The sequence below is a fragment of the Phascolarctos cinereus genome, unplaced genomic scaffold (assembly GCF_003287225.1).
Source record: "Phascolarctos cinereus isolate Bilbo 61053 unplaced genomic scaffold, phaCin_HiC Scaffold_726;HRSCAF=1367, whole genome shotgun sequence".
NCBI classification, from domain to species: domain Eukaryota; kingdom Metazoa; phylum Chordata; class Mammalia; order Diprotodontia; family Phascolarctidae; genus Phascolarctos; species Phascolarctos cinereus.
In genome coordinates this window covers 367,518,148-367,536,232 of record NW_027556098.1, presented here as the reverse complement: position 1 = coordinate 367,536,232, position 18,085 = coordinate 367,518,148, and the positions used below count along the sequence as shown (strand labels likewise).

Here is an 18,085-nt window from a genome sequence, read left to right as displayed (position 1 = left end):
ATGTAAACAGAACAACAACAAAACAACAGGAACTGAATGCTCCAAAATTATAATGCTCAAACTGGAACCCAGAGAAGAGATAGGAGAAGACACTTCTTCCCACTTCTTTGCAGAGGTGAGGGGCAATGGGTATTGAATATTGCACAGAATGTCACAACTTGTCTGACATGCTGCTGAGCTTTGCAGATCTTTTTCTTCTCCTTTCCTCTTTATTATAAGAGGTGCTCTGCAGGAGAAAAATCCAGTGATGGCAATATACATGATATAAAACCAAAAGATATCAATAAAAATTTATGTTAAAAAAACAGGTAGGGTTGAAGTTGTTTTAACTGCATACTGCATTTCTCATATTCATTCTAGTACTAATAATGATCTTTGCACTAATGATTAGGTGGCCAGACTATATATAGATAGCTGCTTTAGAAATATTTCCCACTGATACACTGGTGTTTAAAATACAGATGTTTTTGAGCTTATAATTAAAATGATGATGTGAAAGGTCTTAGAGAAGCCCAGCTCTCTCACAAACACCCCAGCAAAGACCTAAAAGGACACCAGCTGGAAAAATGATCATGACTGCCAAAAAAGAAATACCAATGGGCTCCCGCATTCAGTCCAGGACACCATAAGTAAGCAGAAGAATAAGGATACTTAGAAAAGAAATGTGGTAGAGGAGGCCAGCATGAGCTCTAGTAACAGGGACTGAAGCCCATGGGAACTTTAAGTGGGGATCCAAAATGGAGGTCAGATTCCTAGGAAATGGGGCCTGAAACATACTAAGTGCTCTGTCTTCTCAGCCCTGGCCCATCAAAACAACAAAGAGGGTAACAAAATCAGCCTAGGACTCAACAAGAGATAGAACCAACTCTCAACTGGGGACTGCACAATGAGAAGGAAACAAAAGACCTGAGGCCAGCACCCACACTGAGTCACCAAGAGACAATGAAAGAAGCCAGGCTCTGCACTAGAAGGCATAGTCTTAGTACCAGCCACTCCATTTAGAGCTTCACTGGTAGTGGCATGTAGATTACAGAGGGAACAGGAACAAACAAAGCCTGCCCACTTCATCCAAAAGTGCAGAAGGACAGAAGGCCTGGCCCTGGTACCAACTCCCAATCTACAAACTCAAGTTGAGATATGAATAAACAGAAGAAAACTACAAATGCAATGATCAAATATTATGAGTTTTAAAAAGCTCAAGAGGAAAATCCAGAAGAGAGTAACTCTACAAGAAATACAATAAGAACTACAGAGAAGAGGATGGCTTGGCCACAAGTACGCCTTTGATTGGCTGGAAGAAATACTGGAAGACATTTTTTTTAAAAAAGGAAATTAGAAAGGATATGAGTTCTCTCATATATATATATATATTTTTTTAATTTTTTTTTTGGTGAGGTAATTGGGGTTAAGTGACTTGTCTACGGTCACACAGCTAGAGTCAAGTGTTCGTGGCTGGATTTGAACTCAGGTCCTCCTGACTCCAAGGCCAGTGCTCTATCCATTGCTTCACCTAGCTGCCCCAAGACATGAGTTCTCAAGAAAAAAAATGGTAAGAGAATAAATAGCTTAGAGCACAATGTAGAAAACCTTACAAAAATAAGAGACACCCTGCAAAAGAGAATGGAGCGAACAGATTTTGATGATTCCTTGAGACAATAAGAAACATTAGATCAAAGTAAAGACTGAGAAATTAGAAGACATGTAAGGCATCTACTATCAAACACAACTGATCTGGGAAAAAGGATCAAAGAGAGATAATTTAAGAATCATGAGACTCACTGAAACCCATGAACAAACAAAAAGTCTCTATGCCATATTCTAGAAAATCATAAAAGAAAACTGCCCAGATTAGAAATCAGGGGGTAAAGTGAAATTAGAAAGAATGCATCAATCACCTCCAGAAAGAAATCCCAAACTGACATACCCAGGAATGTCACAGCCAAAATTTAGAACTTGTAGATCAAAGGAAAAAAATATTGCAACTAGCCAGAAAGAGAAGTCAAATACCAAAGCACCACAGTCAGAATCACACAACATTGTGATGTAACTGCTAGATTGTTGTTCTTTAGTCATTTCAGTTGCGTTCAACTCTTTGTGATCCTACTTGGGATTTTCTTGGCAAAGATACTGGAGTGGTTTGTTATTTCCTTCTCCAGATTATTTTATAGATGAGGAACCAAGGCAAACAGGGTTAAATGACTTGCCCAGGATCACACAGCTGATATCTGAGGCCACATTTGAACTCAAGAAGGTGAGTCTTCCTGACTTCAGGCCTGGCACTCTATCTATTGTGCCACCTACCTGCCCCCATGACTTCTAAGAAAGATAAATTTTTGGAATATTATGTTCCAAAAAGGAAACAAAAAACCTTATAACCAAGAATCACTTACCCTGAAAAACAGAATAATCCTATAAGAGAAAAAGTCTAACATTTAATTTAATAGAATCAAGTATTCCTGAAGAAAAGCCCAGGACTGGGTAGAATCTTTGAAATACAAATAAAGGAGATGAGAAATCTGGAAAGATAAATAAATGCATCTGAGCAACTAGAAGGGACTGTATGATAATGCAATGCTCATGTTCTAATAAGGGGAGAAGAGATAAGCGTTTCTTCAGAATCCCACTATCTCAAGGCTAGGAGAAGAAATAGACATTCCTTCATATTGGCTTTAAGAGAAGAATGAGTTAAGTGTCCCAGTTTTGGGGTTTTGGGTTTTGGTTGTTTTTTTTTCCCATTTTTCCTCTTCAAGAATGAAGGACAAACAACAATTGTGAGTAGCAGTAGCTGCTCCACTGGGGACCCAACTGGCCAGTTCCAACTGGGCAATAGTGCTCCCTCCCTCCCTCCTTCCTTTCTTCCTTCCTCTTCCTCTGTCAACAGAGGGAATCATACCCTTACCCGTGGGTGCTCTGCCCAAAGGAATATAAATTATGATTGCTGAAACCTTACAAAGTATCTTGGGGTCACAGGCTAGATTTTTTTTCTCTTCCCTACTTATTCTATCACTTAAAAAAAACCACCTGGGACAATTAATTCTTTTGCCCCATGTAGTTTCATTTATGATTTCTTGAAATACAGCACTGGAAACCCAGCTTTGACAAAGCCCATTGGGATTCAAATGGAACTACCTGACCATGCCTTAAACCCAAATCACTCTGGCTCTCACTGACTGGCCAGCAATAGATCCCAGCCCAAGCTTCACTCTGTCATTGTTTGGGTTTTGATGCTCAGAGTGAGTGTAAATAGCACTTTTTTTTTGTTTTGGCCAGAGACTCTGAGGGTCTTCCCCTCCCAGACTGATTTTTTTTTTGATTAGGTAAAAGAGGCCATTTTTTGCCTCACTTCTTACCTAGCCTTAATCACTGAATGGGCTTTGCCTCAGACAAACTGAGACTCAGGAAAGACCTTAGCTTAAAAAGGCCAAGGTCTCCCTCCCACTGCATCCAGGGCCATCTCCATTTGTCCTGATCTATATCTTGCCACTGGACCAAAATGCCTCTGGAGGAGAGATGAGGCTGGTGACTTTGCACAGCCTTTGCTCACTTAAATCCAATTCACTTGCAAGTCAAGATATCACCTTCCTCTTTAGGAACAAGGACAAACAACAACAACAAGAGAAGAAAGAAAAGGGAGGGGATAAGGAACACATCAGGGAAAAAATAAGGGAAAAGGGTATAGGAACTTACTGTTCTTCAAAACTGGGGTGTCTCAGAAGAAGAATATGCAAAACAGTGGTAAAGGGAGCGGACATCTGATGAATCTCACTCTTATCTGAACTGGGCAAAGGAGAGTTAAATACACATATACAGATGTAGCAATACATGAAATTTAACAAAGACACAGGTGGGGAGAGGGAGAAGAGATAGAATGGGTTTAAGAAGGTAGAGTAAGGGAGGGAATAGTCAAAAGCAAAATAACCTTCAGTGAGTAAATCATAAAGGAAAGAATGAATTAAAAGGAGAGAAATAAAATGTAAGAACCAATGATTAAGGTCTGGGTTATGTGAAGAGAGAAGGCACAGAGGAGCAGGATTGGATCATTTCAATTATAGACTACTAAAGTTGATCACATTCCTCTTTTACAAACTTCTTGGTAAAGAGGAGTAGAATGCAAAAAAAAAAAGTAAGGGATATTATGGAATGAAAAACACAATGAACAATCATAACCATAGGCAAATATGTTCCCAGTACCTAAACCAGGGAGAGATGAAGCAGAGAAAGACAACAAACAAATAAAATCAATTTAAAAAATGAAAAAATACTAGCAAAGAGGACACAACATATTAAAAAGATCATATACTATTACCGATTAGATTAATACCAGGAATTCAGAGTTGATTCAATAATAGGGAAAAATAATGACTATATTAATAACAAAAACAATTTTAAAATTATAATATCCATAGACACAAAAAATACCCATTTATGTTTAATAAATTAACCACTCCATAATATGGCGAATAACTGCTATCTAAAACTAAAAGTAAGCACTATCTGAAATGAAGAAATGCTAAAGGCCTTTCCAATAAGACCAAGGGTAAAGTAAAGAGTAGTGGGGCAAGAGGATGAAGGGGAGGGAACAAGAATTAAGTAAACATTAAGTGTTTATTCTGTGTCAGCCACTGTGCTAAGCACTTTAAAAATATTATTTCCCTGCAACAATTTTACAGTTGAGCACACTGGGCAAAGAGAAGTTAAATGACTTGCCCAGGGTCAAACAGCTAGTGTCTTGAGGTCAGATTTGAACTGATTTCAGGCCAGGGTTCTATCCATCAAGCCACGTAACTGCCTTTAGTGGGGAAAATATTTTAAAAATTCATAAGACAGTAGAAAGAAATTCAGAGGAGGAAGACATACAAGCAGGTCTGTTACCAGTTGCCATGCTCAACTTAATAAATACTTTTTAAAAAACCTCAAGCTCTATGTAACACTTTCAGAGCTCCACACATAATCCTCTTTATCTGTTCTTCTTTGTAAATGGAGATATTCATATTTATTGATGTTTTTCAAATTCATGTTAAAAAAATTAAAACAGTTTTTTGTATCAGGGAATAACTAGGAATCATTAAAAGCACAGTACAATTTCTCACATGCTATATAATTCACTCTCTTCTGACTCAATTTAGGGCCCATATCATTGTGCATCGGTAGTTCTGGTTTGAGGTATATGTGCTGACAGACTACCTCAATGGGCAGACCATCTAACAGCTTGCCAAAATCTGTGCAGTAAGCATTCTTTATCCACTTAGATCTTCCTGCATAAGTTGCTAGGACATTCTCTTCTGAGTGGCTGAGGAATCTGATTAACAATATACAAAATATATGCAGAGTCCAGTCAAAGTGAAAAGCAATATAGTATAAGATCTGGCAATGGAATGCATGCCTTTGAGGACCATCCTAGCTAAATGTAGGGAGATTCATTTCCAGAAGACCATCTGTGAGTGGATGAACTTTTAGGCTACAGAAAATCAGCAACTCTACGAGGAACGAAGGAGTGGTAATCTGGATTAATGTTGCAAATATTCACACCAGTCAAACCACAGCTCTTTTGATGGATTAAATTCAACATTAAAAAGCATTTATTAAACATCTACTATGTGCCAGGCCCTGTAGTAGGTACCAAGAATACAAATTTTAAAAATCTTTCCCATCAAGGATCTGACATTTTATTGTTGGAAGGGAGGAATTCATACAAGTAAGTTGGATGGGGGAACATTTACATAAGCACAAATGGAAGAGGGGGAAGAGTACCAGTAACTGGGGAAAACAAGGAAAGGTTATACAAGAAGGTAGCACTTAAGCTGAACCTTGAAGTGAGCTAGGGATACCAAGAGGGGAAGATAAGGAGAAAAGAGCATTTCATGCACAGGGAACAGCCTGTATAAAGGCATAGCAGCAGCATCATAGGATCACAGATCTGGAGCTAGAAGAGACACTTCATTCCTCTCCGTACTTGGTTCCTGACATTTAACATTTGTTTTCCACCACTTGATTAGAAGCATTCTCACCCTGGAAGATGCCTCTACCACCACATGTCAGCAACCTTCCCACCTTGGTACCTCTGCTTCTATGGCCCCTTCCCCTCACTGGTCAGTTCTTCCCAGAACCTCCATTTAGAAAGTCCCCCAGGCCAGTCATGTCACTCCTTCATTCATCTTCAGGCTCTGCTTCAGACTCTCCAGATTTCTTTCTCCTTCTTGCTCTACCCATGAGTGCCTTCCTTGCTCTCCTCCCCAACCCCTGCTTTGTTTTGCAGCTTCCTTTTACATGTTATCTTCTCCCTTAGAATGTGAGCTCCTTGAGGGCAGGGACTTTTTACTTGTATTTGTGTTCTCAGTACTTGGCCAATAATGGCACACAGTAATCGCTTATTGATCTGACTTGATCTTAGAGGGTGTCTAATCCAATACCTCATTTTACAGATTGAGATAACTGAAGCCAGAGAGGGGAAGTGACTTGTCCATGGTAACACATGGCGTAAGTGGTACAGCTGAGATTTGAATACAAGTTATCTGACTCCAAATTCAATACCACGCTACTTCCTCCTTAGGTCTTATACAGAGAATAAGCAAGTATGCTAGTTTGGCTGTTAATATGGGGCACATGAAGAGGAGTAATGTGAAATCAGTCTGAAAAGATAAACTGAAGATCAATTATGAAATAGGAAGCTGTATTTCATCTCAGAGGCTATTAAAGAAGCTGCTGAAACTTTTTGAGCAGAGAAGTGACATAATCAGACCTGTAGTTTAGGACTATCCATTTGACAGTTCAGCAAAGGAAAGTTTGGAAAAGGGAGAGACTGGAGGCAAGGGGACCAATTAGGAGGCTCTGACAGTAGTCTAATGTGATGATAAGAGCCTGAACCAAGAGAGCAGCTGAATGAGCAGAGAGAAGGATGAATGCAAGCCTCAACAAACAGGGGTGTGTGTGTGTGTGTGTGTGTGTGTGTGTGTGTGTGTGTGTGTGTGTGGTGTGAGGGGGGTAGTGGGGATGGTAAATGAAAGTCAAGAATTGAGGATGACTCCAAGGTTGTGAACTGAATAGCTAAGGTGCTTCTTTGTATGTGATACATTAATTCCAAGGTGATTTCAGTTTTTAACAACCAGAAGAAGTCTCTGAAGTCTTTAAATGAATGAATGAAAAGCATATATTGCATGCTTACCACGTGCCAAGTACTGCACGAAGTTCTGAGGATTCAAAGGAAATAGTTGCCTGCTCTCAAAGACCTTACATTCTAATTGGGGGAGATGACACATAAAAGAAAATTCAGATGTAGGGTGGCTAGAAAGACCCAGAAGTCCTCAGAGTGCAATGGTGGGCCTGATGGCCAGGCCCAGGGGTCCTTTGGTTATTCCAGTAATGCTAGGAATGGGAAGAATCAGCAGGGTATAGAAGCAGGGCAGATAGTGGACTTTAAGAGGCAGTGGTAATGCCTGTCCATTTCAACAGAAGAAACAGTTACTGACTCCTATATTGTCCAAGCTGTGTCAAGTCAAACAACCAGGATGAATTCTAGGCAGCTCTGGTCAGTGTAAGGAGAAGAAAACAGGAAAGAACACTCCTGGTGGGGATGGGTCTTCCCACCAGGTTATTTTTAGATGGGTTCTGAGTGGTTGACGGTTGAGGGAGACAGAAAGAGGGGAAGAGAAAGTTAAGGCAGGAAGGTCCCCAGTGGTGATAGGTCCTCGTACTACCAACCCTTCCAGATGGGTTTAAGTAATTTGAAATGTTCTTTTTTTATTTTATTTTTTTTAATTCTGGGCTTAAACACCAAAAAGAAAAAATTATATTTCATACACAGAGCAGAATACAAAAATATTCCATAAAAAATCATGAATCTCCATTTCATAACTTTTGCTCTTCTTAGGATTCTATAATAAATTCTACACATTTCTTTCAAAATTATTCTGCTTGTCCATGCTTCCTTCTGAACTTTTTCTTCTGTTCTCTGCTGTGCATTTTTAAAATCGTTACAATGGCACCACCGTTTTTTGACATCACTCTTGCTAATCCCTCCAACCCCTGACTTCTCCCTCCTCAATGAAAAAGCTAAAGAAAGAAAAAAAAACTTATGAAACAAGTAAGCATAGTCAAAAGAAACAAATCCACACAGTGGCTATATCCAAAAATGCAAGTCTCTTTCTACACCTTGTGACCAATATTATCATCCCTCTAAATCCTATTCCCACCCCCACCCTCCCACACACAAACATTGTCTCCATTTGTTTCTCTGTTGAGTTTGAGATATGTCTACAAACTAGAAAGAAAGAGAGAAAGTGTGTGTGTGTGTGTGTGTGTGTGTGTGTGTGTGTGTGTGTTTTCAAACCCTCCACCCTTTCCACTGTGGTTGTTACATTCTTTTCACATACTCCAATTACAAGAAACAGTAGATTCTCCCTTCTTTTCTACAGTAGTGTATTCTTCCTTTTACCCCCCCCTTCTCTTTTCCTTCTTCAAACCCTCAGAACAAGTTAAGTCAATAAGTACTTATTAAGTGCCTACTATGTACCAGGCACTGTCCTAAGTACGGGGTTAAAAGAAAGGCAAAAAGTCCCTACCCTCAAGCAGCACCCAATCTATTGGGGAAGGCAATATATAAACAACTATGTACAAACGAGATATACACAAGATAAATTGGAGATCATCAGCAGAAGGAAGGCACTAGCATGAAAGAGGCTGAGAAAGGTTTCTCGCAAAAGGCGGAATCTTAGCTGGGAGCTGAAGAAGCCAGAGGTGGAGAAAATTGCAGTCACAGAGGACAGTGGTGAAAATGTATAGAGTTAGGAGGTGAAATATCTTGCATGAGGGAACAAGGAGGCCAGTGCAAAATCATTCCCCAAGACATCTGATTTTTCTCCTTCATCTCTCTCAATATCTTTTGAAGACATTAAAATTCTGAAGGAACATTTTGTTTCTTTTCCTCCTATTAGAATGTTAGCACTACATCATCATATACCTCTTTCTAAATGCTGAAATATTTACCTTTCTAGGTTTTTCTGGACTTTTGTGTTTATATTTCAAAGTCCCTACTCAGGTCTGATCTTTTCAACAGACATGGTTCAAAGTGTTCACTTCTTCACTCCTCTTCTGACTTACTGGGCTTCCACTCTCTGCCCATGAGCAGGTACATCCTCCACCCCCCACTTTTCAGCTCTTTCGAGTCTTTCCTCATCAAAATTGTAAGCTTCTTAAGGCCAGATGCAGTCCTTCTTTCTGCTTGCATTTGTATTTGTATTTCCAGGGCTCTTCACAGTTACCCGATACACAGTAAGTGCTTAATAAATGCTTGTTGACTTGACTGTTCCATTAAGCAGTTCCACTTCCCACCCCACCTACCCCTAGATTATACTCATCTTTGCAAGGTAAAGTTGTAAACCTACCTCTTTTAACTTTTTGAATATCACGTTCCAAAATCTCCTCTCATTTTTCATAAAAGTTGCTAAGTCTCATATAATCTCAACTGCAGTTTTATGGTGTATAAACTGCTTCTTTCTGGATCTTGTAGTAATTTTTCTTTTGCATGGGAACTTTAGCTTTTGGTTATTACATTCCTAGGACTTTTCCTTCTGGGGATTCTTTCTGGAGGTGATCCCTGGATTCTATCTTTTATTTGCTCTTTGGTTCTAAAATATAGGCAGTTTTCATGTATAATTTCTTTAAAAAGAGTGTCCAGGTTTTTTTATCATGATTTTTTTCAGAGAGTCTAGTGATTATCAAATGATTGCTTCTTGACCTGATTTCCAGGTCAGCTTTTTTTATATTTGATATCTTATTTTCTTCTATTTTTTTCAATATTTTCATTTTGTTCAAATATTTCTTGCTATCTCATAGAGTCATAGATTTCTCTTTAGTCTGTTCTAGTTCTAGAGAGCCATTTCAGTCAGTCAATAAACATTTAAGTAACTACTGTGTGCCAGGCCCTCTGCTAATTTTTGAGAATACAAAGAGAGGCAAGTTCTTGCCCTCAAGGAACTCACAATCTAATGGGGGAGGCGATAAGCAAACAAAAATACAAGCTATATACACGATAAACAGGAAATAATTGAGAGAAGACACTAGAATTAGAAAGGGTTGGAAGAGGCTTCCTGTGGATGATGAGATTTTAGTTGAGACTTAAAGGAAGCTAGTAGGAGGACATGGGTTAGGTAGGTGGTACAGTGGAGTTAGGAAGACTCATCTTCCTGGTTCAAATCTGGCCTCAGACACTTACCAGCTGTGTGACCTTGGGGAAAGTTACTTAACCTTGTTTGGTGGAGAAGTTGGAGAAGGAAATGGCAAACCACTCCAGTATCTTTGCCAAGAAAACCCCAAATGGAGTCACCAAGAGTCAAACATAACTGAACAACAACAGGTGGAGATGAGGAGAGAAAGCATCATAGGCATGGGAGATACTGGAGAAAATGCCTAGAGGGAAATCTCTCACTTTCACCTAAGAGACAGAGGATATTCTTCATGGACTGCAAGGAGGCCAGTGTCACTGTGAAGATCATGTGACAAGGAATAAGGCATAAGAAGACTAGAAAAATAAGAGGGGACTAGGTTATGAAAGGTTTTGAATGCCAGAGGATTCTGTATTTTATCCTGGAGGTGAAAGGGAGGAACTAGAGTTTATTGAGTGAAGGAGCTGTCATGGTCAGGCCTGTGCTTTAGGAAAATCACTTTGGTGGCTGAATAGAGGATGGAATATAGTGGGGGAGATACCTGAGGCAGGCACGTTCACAAGCAAGCTACCGTAATAATCTCTTTAGGCCTGAGGTGATGAGGGGCTGCATGCGAGTGGTGGCTGTGAGAAGGGGGGGTGTTGGTGTTGATGTTTGTCCTTCATTTTAGAAGAGGACCAAGGACATAATAGGATGATGTCTTGACTTTCAAGTGAATTGGATTTAAGTGAGGTAGAATTGCACAAAGGCATCAACCTCACTCTCTCTTTCAGTGTCACTGAAGTCCAGTGGTAAGACAAAAGTCAGAATGACTGGCAATGGCCCAATGCAGAAGTGCTCCACAGCATCTGCTTCAGCTGCCTTCATGGGCCGTTGGAACAAATTATTCTCATCTACCCATTCCACCCAGGAGAAGTCTTCACATGCTTGGGGTAGACATCCCCCTAACTCACTGACAGGTTTGAGGCCTGTCAATTACCCTTAACCTGGTTTAGGCCATCGGCTGAGACAATTTTTACCAGAGTATAGCCACTGTGCATGATCTATAGCTTCTTGAAGCCACAGGTGAGACTTGGGTGACAGGTAGACACCAAAGGTGGATAAGCAGCCTTGAAAAGGGCTTGGCAAGCATTCACAGCAGAGGTGGAGGTACTCCCTGAACACTCCATAAACCACATTGGAGAGATGTTGTAAAGGCAGAATCAATAAGCCTTGGTAACAGAGTAGATAAAGGAGGTGACAGTGAGGCATGAAGGATGACACCTAGGTTGAGAGCCTGAAGGACTGGGAAGATAGTGTTTCTCTCTACAGTAATATGGAAGGTAGTTGGTGGGAAGTGTTTAGGGGAAAGATAATGAATTCTGTTTTGGACATGTTGAGCTTTAGATGTCTACTAGACATCATCTGAGATATGTGAAAGGCAGCTGGAGATTGTGAGACTGGAGGTCGAGAAGTTAGGGCAGGATAGGTAGATTTGAGAACTGTCAGTATATAAATGGTAATTAAATCCATGGGAGTTGATGAGATCACCAAGGGAAGTAGTATAGAGGGAGAAGAGGGCCCAGGGCAGAACCCTGTGGGACACCTACAAGTTAGGGGGTATAATCTGGATAAGGATTCGTCAAAAGAGACTGAGGAGAAGTTTGATAACAGGAGGAAAACTAGGAGGAGTGATGCCCTGAAAACCTAGAAAGAAGGGAGTACCAAAGAGGAGAAAGTGATCAACAATGTCAAAAGCTAGACAGAGGTTGAGGAGAATGAGGATTGAGAAAAGGACACTGGATCTGGCAATCAAGAGATCCCTGATAACTTTGTAGAGAGCAATTTCAGTGGAATGATGAGATCGGAAGCTGGGTTGTAAGGGGTTGAGAAGAGAGAAAGTAAAACACCTGTTGTAGATGACCTTTTCCAGGAGTTTAACCAAAAAGGGCAGAAGAGAAGATATAGGAGGATAGTGGGGATGGAAGGATCAAATGAGGGTTTTTTCTTTCTTTTTTTTAAAATTCATTAATTTATTTATTTTTAGTTTTCAACATTCACTTCCACAAGATTCTGAGTTCCAGATTTTCTCCCCATCTCCTCCCTCCCCCAACCCCAAAACAGTGTGCATTCTGAATACCCTTTCCCCCAATTTGCCCTCCCTTTTATCTCCCCCCCTTCTCTTCTCTTATCCCCTTCCTCTTCTATTTTCCTGTAGGGCAGCACAAATTTCTATACCCCCAAATGAGGGTTTTTTTGAAGATGGAAAAAACATGGGCATGTTTGTAGGCAGAAGAGAAGGAGCCAGTACAGGGGAGAGATTGAAAATAAGTGTTAGAGTAGGGATGACAAAGAGATTGGAAAACAGTTGGAGGAAATGGGAAAGAATGGCATCAATTTAGCAGGTCTATAGGACTTAGCCTCGGGAAGGAGTAAGGTCACTTACTCATGTGAAACAGGGATGATGGAGCATCAGAGGGCATCTGAGGAATAGGAGACAAGGAAGAGGGGAGAAGGAACTCAGGAAGTATGGTATCAATTTTTTTTTCTGTAAAATATGACGCAAGTTTCTCAGCTGAGAGTGTGGGGAAAGGGGAATCTATAAAAGGTTTGAGGAAGAATGAAAAATGGGTTTTCAGGGTATCCATTTCTTGTGTAAATTTTTACCACTTTATTTTCTAATTTATTCTCCTTTCAATTATTTTCTCCTGAGTTTTTATTTCATATTTAAATCTCTTGTATCATTTCTCCTAGGTATGCATGTAGCCCTTATGGAAAATCCATTTTTTTCCTTTCAGAATCTGTTTGCAGTTTTCATGGAGTTAAGTCATTCCTTTCTTTTGAGGGTGCTCTAGATTTGAGAAACAGTTTTATACTGGTCAGTGTTCTCTTTGATTTACTCAATCTCTCCAATTTTTAGTTCTTGAACTGGGGCTTTGTGCCAAGACCAAGATCCACTCCAGAGATTTCTAAGGGAAGCCTGCACTCTTGATGCCTCTGGGCACAGAACCTTGCAAGCTATCCATAGTCCTCTCTCTTATGACAGTGGAAAGCTATACTGTATTGGCTCAGACTTTGTTGGTGGACCCGCTTTCCTAAAGACCTCAGGCTTCTGACTGACCTTTTGGTCATTTCTGCCATAGAAGAATTTGCTTACTGTAGTTTTTCATTGGACTTCTTTACCTTTATTCAACTTGGTGTGAACTTCAGGGTATACAAGAGGTGGGGCAATCTGTCTCTTTAAGGCAGCTTTCAGCCAAAGGCTTGAAACTTTCAACCTAATCCAACCTATACTTCAACAGAAAAAACCTCTATGGCATCCCCGGCAAGTAGTATTTAAACTTTTAAATTAATAGCCAGAATAGAGGAGTGCATATTATCTACCAAGGCAGCTCTTTCCCTTCTGAGTAAGTGTTAGTAAAAGGTTTTCTCTATATGGAGCTTAAATCTGCCTTTATAGCTTTCACCATTGCTTATAGTTCTGCCCTGTGAAGTTAAGCAAAAGAAACTTAGTATCATAGGATCACAGATTTAGAACATGGAATCTAATTTCTCATTTTTTTTTAACACTTATGGAAACTGGGGTTGTTAATAAATCCAAGGTCACACACAAGTTAATAAATGGCAGGACTAGGATTTGAAGCTAGGTCCTCAGACTTCAAATCCAGCAGTATTGTTTTCATGTTGTCCATCCTTTGTATTGGAAGAAGACCAATGACATCATGATGTCATTAGGGTCTAGGTACAGTGTGTTCGACTTCTGCTGATCAGTACAGTGTGACCTGGGAAGGTTCTACTCCAGGTCAGGCACAAATAGTCTGTTTGTACATTTGGGATGCAGATGTCTCTAGATTTGTGCCTCTCACATTTCCTTTGTGCTACTGCAATTGTTGTTTACCTAATCCCTCTTTCACATAATAGTACTTCAAATATCTAAAGATGGCCATCATGCCTCCTCTATGTTTTCTTTTCTCCAGGTTAAACACCCTCCCCCCCTTTACCAGCTCCTCCTTCACGACAACTACATAATGCATTACGGTCTCTGCAAAGCACATTTTCGTGTATTATCTTACTGGATCCTCACAACCACTCTTTGAGGCAGGTACTTACTACAAGTAATAATTATCCTCATTTTACAGAGGAGGAAACTGAGGCTGATAGGTTCTCATGAACATACATACAAAGTCAGTAACTGAGGCAGTATGGATATTCACTCCTCCAGAGACCCTAACTGCCCTCTTCTGGATGCTCCAATTCAAAAACTCAAACAGTATCCTCAGTAGAAGACAATGGACAAAAGATCATGCAGCCTTCGCTTAAAGACCACCAATGAGAAGAAACCCACTAGCTCCTGAGGCAGCCCATTCCACCCTGATTGTCAGGGAGTTTTTCCTCCTATCAAACCTAAATTTATCTCTTTGAAATTTCCATCCCATTCTTTACACAGCTGGTACATCTGTCTCCCCATTAGAGAGTGAGCTCCTTGAGGGCAGGGGCTGTTCTTTGTCTTTCTTCAGTCTTTAGAACAGTGCCTGGCACATAGCAGGCGCTTAACAAATGCTGGTTGCCTGCTCAATGACCCCGGCCAGAGAGAACAAGACCAATCCCTCCTTCAGATACTTGAAGACCTTCATCACGCCTACACCCCAACCCCAGCCTCCGCCTCATCTCTGCTCCAGACCAAGCATCCCTAGGTCCTTCCAGGCCCTAGCCCTTCCTTGCTCCCCTCTTTCTAGCTTGGGATGCATAGAATCGGACGCAGCAGCCGTCCAGATGTGTCCTGCCCCGGAGCAGCCTGTCCATCCCCGCCTCTCCCAACTAGACTTTCCAGCTTCGCGTGCACCAGTGTAGACCAGCGCCCCCAACCCGGGCGCGCTCAGCACGGTTACCGGGGAGCGCGCTCACGCCACCCCCGGGGCCGCGCGGCGCGCTCCAGCCCCTCACCCTGGGCGGGCCGCGCGTGCACGCGCGCGCTCCGCACCGTCCCCTCTTCCTCCCCCCTCCCCCCATCCTTTCCCTCTACAGCTCCCACGGAAATACGCCCGGCAGCTCGCTCCTGCGGGTGACAGCTGGGTGCCCAAAGGGTTAAGCCGGCGGAGCCACGGCCGCGGCCCCTCCCGCTCCCTGCGGTCTCCTGCGCCCCCTTTCCCCCTACCTGGTCGCTCTTCCCAGGTGCCGCCCCGCGGCCCGCCCCTCGCGGGCTGAGCGACGCCCGCCTGCCGGCCAGCCTGAGCCTCCGACTGAGGGGGCGGGGGACCAGAACCGTCACATTAGCATTCCAGCCGCCGTCACGTGTTTGTTGCAGCCAATGGACGGTTGCAGGGCTGGGGAACCTGAGCCCGTGACCATGGCGACGGGGAAGTGGGTGGGGCTCCGGGGCAGGAACTCCTCCCAGTCCTGACCTCCTGCCTCCCCCCTAGTGGTCACAGCTGGGGCTGCTGCCCCGCCCCCCACGTGCGCTCCTGGACTACTCTGCTAAGCGGAGGCCGGGATGTTTGCTTTGGAGAAGGGAGGAGTAAGAGAGAGGTGGGAAAGGTTTTCATGCTAGCTGTCCTCAAGTATTTGAAGTAGTCACGTAGAAGACTGCACAGTGTAGAAGGTGGCGCAGTGGATAGAGCACCTGGCCTGGAGTCAGGAGGACCTGAGTTCAAATGCAGATTGCCTCAGCAGTTTACTAGCTAGGTGACCCTAGGCAAGTCACTTAATCCTGTTTGCCTCAGTTTCCTTATCTGTAAAATGAGCTGGGGAAGGAAATGGCAAACCACTCCAGTATCTTTGCCAAGAAAACCCCAAATGGAATGAGGAAGAGTTGGACGTGACTGAACAACAACACATAGAAGAGGCTTGGCGTTAGGGGCCAGGACAAGGAGCACTGAGAGAAACTTGCAAAGAATTTTTTTTAATTCCTCATTGAGACTTGGCACTTTTTAGAACAATTCGGACGTGGACCTTTTTTTGTTGTTGTTGTTAGGCAATTGGGGTTAAGTGACTTGCCCAGGGTCACACAGCTAGTGTCAAGTGATGGTCTGAAGCAGGATTTGAACTTGGGTCCTCCTGACTTCAGGATCGGTGTTCTATCCAATGTGCCACCTAGCTGCCCCCTCCCCCATGGATTTTAATTTGAAAAAAAAAACCAACTTGGTGGGTTAGATGTAATCGATATTGTTCCCATTTTATAGATGGAAGAAACTCAGGTAATTTGCCCAGGACACACAGCTAGTAAATGGCTGAGTTGGGAAGGGCTCCAGGTTCATTGCTGTGCTACTGCTCCTTCTCAGACTCATTTGCTGGGTTATCATCCAAAACATGCCCCCCTAACTATGGGTGTCCCCTAAGGCTCTGTACTGGTTTCTCTTTTCTCTATATGTCTCTACCTTAGTGACTTCATTAATTCTCTTGGGTTCCGGTATTATCTCTGTGCAGATGACTCCCCAGACTCTCTATTTATATCTATCCATCTATATTTATATCTAACTATTCATCTTGTCCTAGGCTATCTCCTGAGCTCTAGTCCCAAATCACCAACTACCTTCTAGATATTTTAGACTAACCTGTGGACATCTCAAACGGAGTATGTCCAAAACAGGACTCATTATTTTTCCTCAAAACTCTTAGCCTCTCCCTACTACAAACCATGAGATAAAGTGCTATACATATGCTATCATCACCACCACCACCATCCATCCTCCCCAAAGCCGTGAAAATGATAAATTCAGATCAGTCCATGTCACCCTCCCTCCCGCCATTCAATCAGCAACAGTGTCTTCCTGCTACCCTTTTGATACTTAAAACTCTCCACAATGTGTCCCCTTCCAACCTCCCCAGTCACATATTACTCCTTTCCACACACTCTACATTCCAGTCATATTGGCCCACTATTCTTGATGACAATACACTTCTCTTTCTAGTGTTTTTGTATCGACTGTCCTCCATGTATAGAATGCTCTTCTTTCTCACCTCAACCTCTTTGGTGTCCCTGACTTCCTTCAAGACTCAGTTCAAGCAACATTCCCTATATTTCCTGATCTCTCAGAAGCCTCTGATACTGTTGATCATCTTTTCCCTGATACTTTTTTTCTCTCTCTCTTTTTTGTTTTCACATCCTCAATCCCTCACTCATGGAATACCCCATATATTCAATCTGTTGTCAAATCTCATTTCTTTTCACCTTTATAACATCTCTTGCATACATATCCTTATCTACACTCAAGCATTCACCCTGGTGCAGGCTGTTATCCCCTCCTACCTAGACTGTTACAATAGTGGCTTGTGGGTCTGTCTGCCTCAAGTCTCTCCCTGCTCCAGTCCATCCTCCACTCAGCTGCCAAAGTGATTTTCCTAAAATTCAGGTGTGATTGTGTCATCCTCTCTACTCAATAAATTCCAGTGGCTTCTTATGACCTCTATGATCAAATATAAAATCTTCTAGAATTTAGAATCCTTTATAACTTGAACCCTTTCTACCTTCCCAGTCTTCTTCTTCTTTTTTTTTGTGAGGCAATCGGGGTTAAGTGACTTGCCCAGGATCACACAGCTAGTAAGTATCATCTGTCTGAGGCCACATATGAACTCAGGGTCTTGCTGACCTCAAGGTCGGAGCTTATCCACTGTGCCACCTAGCTGCTCCCTTCCCAGTCTTCTTACACTCTGCTTTCCATTTCAAGACGGCTCCACCTGCTCTAGGCTCTGGCATTCTTGCTGTTCCTCACACACAACCATTCATCTCCTGCCCCAGTGCCTTTGCAATGGCTGTCCCTCACATCTGGAATTCTCCCCCTCTTCATCTCTCCTTAAAGGCTATGTGTGCACATGGTGCCTACCTACAAGTTGCTTGAGATCAAGGACTATCTGTTTCACTTCTGTTTTTTGATCCCCAGCATTCACCACGGTGCCTAGCATATTTATATATTTAGACACTTAACAAAAACCTACTTGTGGGATTGCTT

At 42.1% G+C, this 18,085-nt stretch overlaps 1 protein-coding gene across 6 annotated transcripts in view; it reads right to left on the bottom strand.

The window, feature by feature from the left end:
• PHC2 (polyhomeotic homolog 2) overlaps window positions 1-15,383 on the bottom strand; it is a 161,515-nt gene extending 146,132 nt beyond the window's left edge. For all 6 annotated transcript variants that reach the window (XM_078145513.1, XM_078145512.1, XM_020983397.2 and 3 more), the window contains exon 1: window positions 15,295-15,383. The gene's annotated coding sequence lies outside the window, so the exon portion shown is untranslated. The remainder of the gene's footprint in view (window positions 1-15,294) is intronic.
• Between the last annotated feature and the right edge of the window lie 2,702 nt (window positions 15,384-18,085).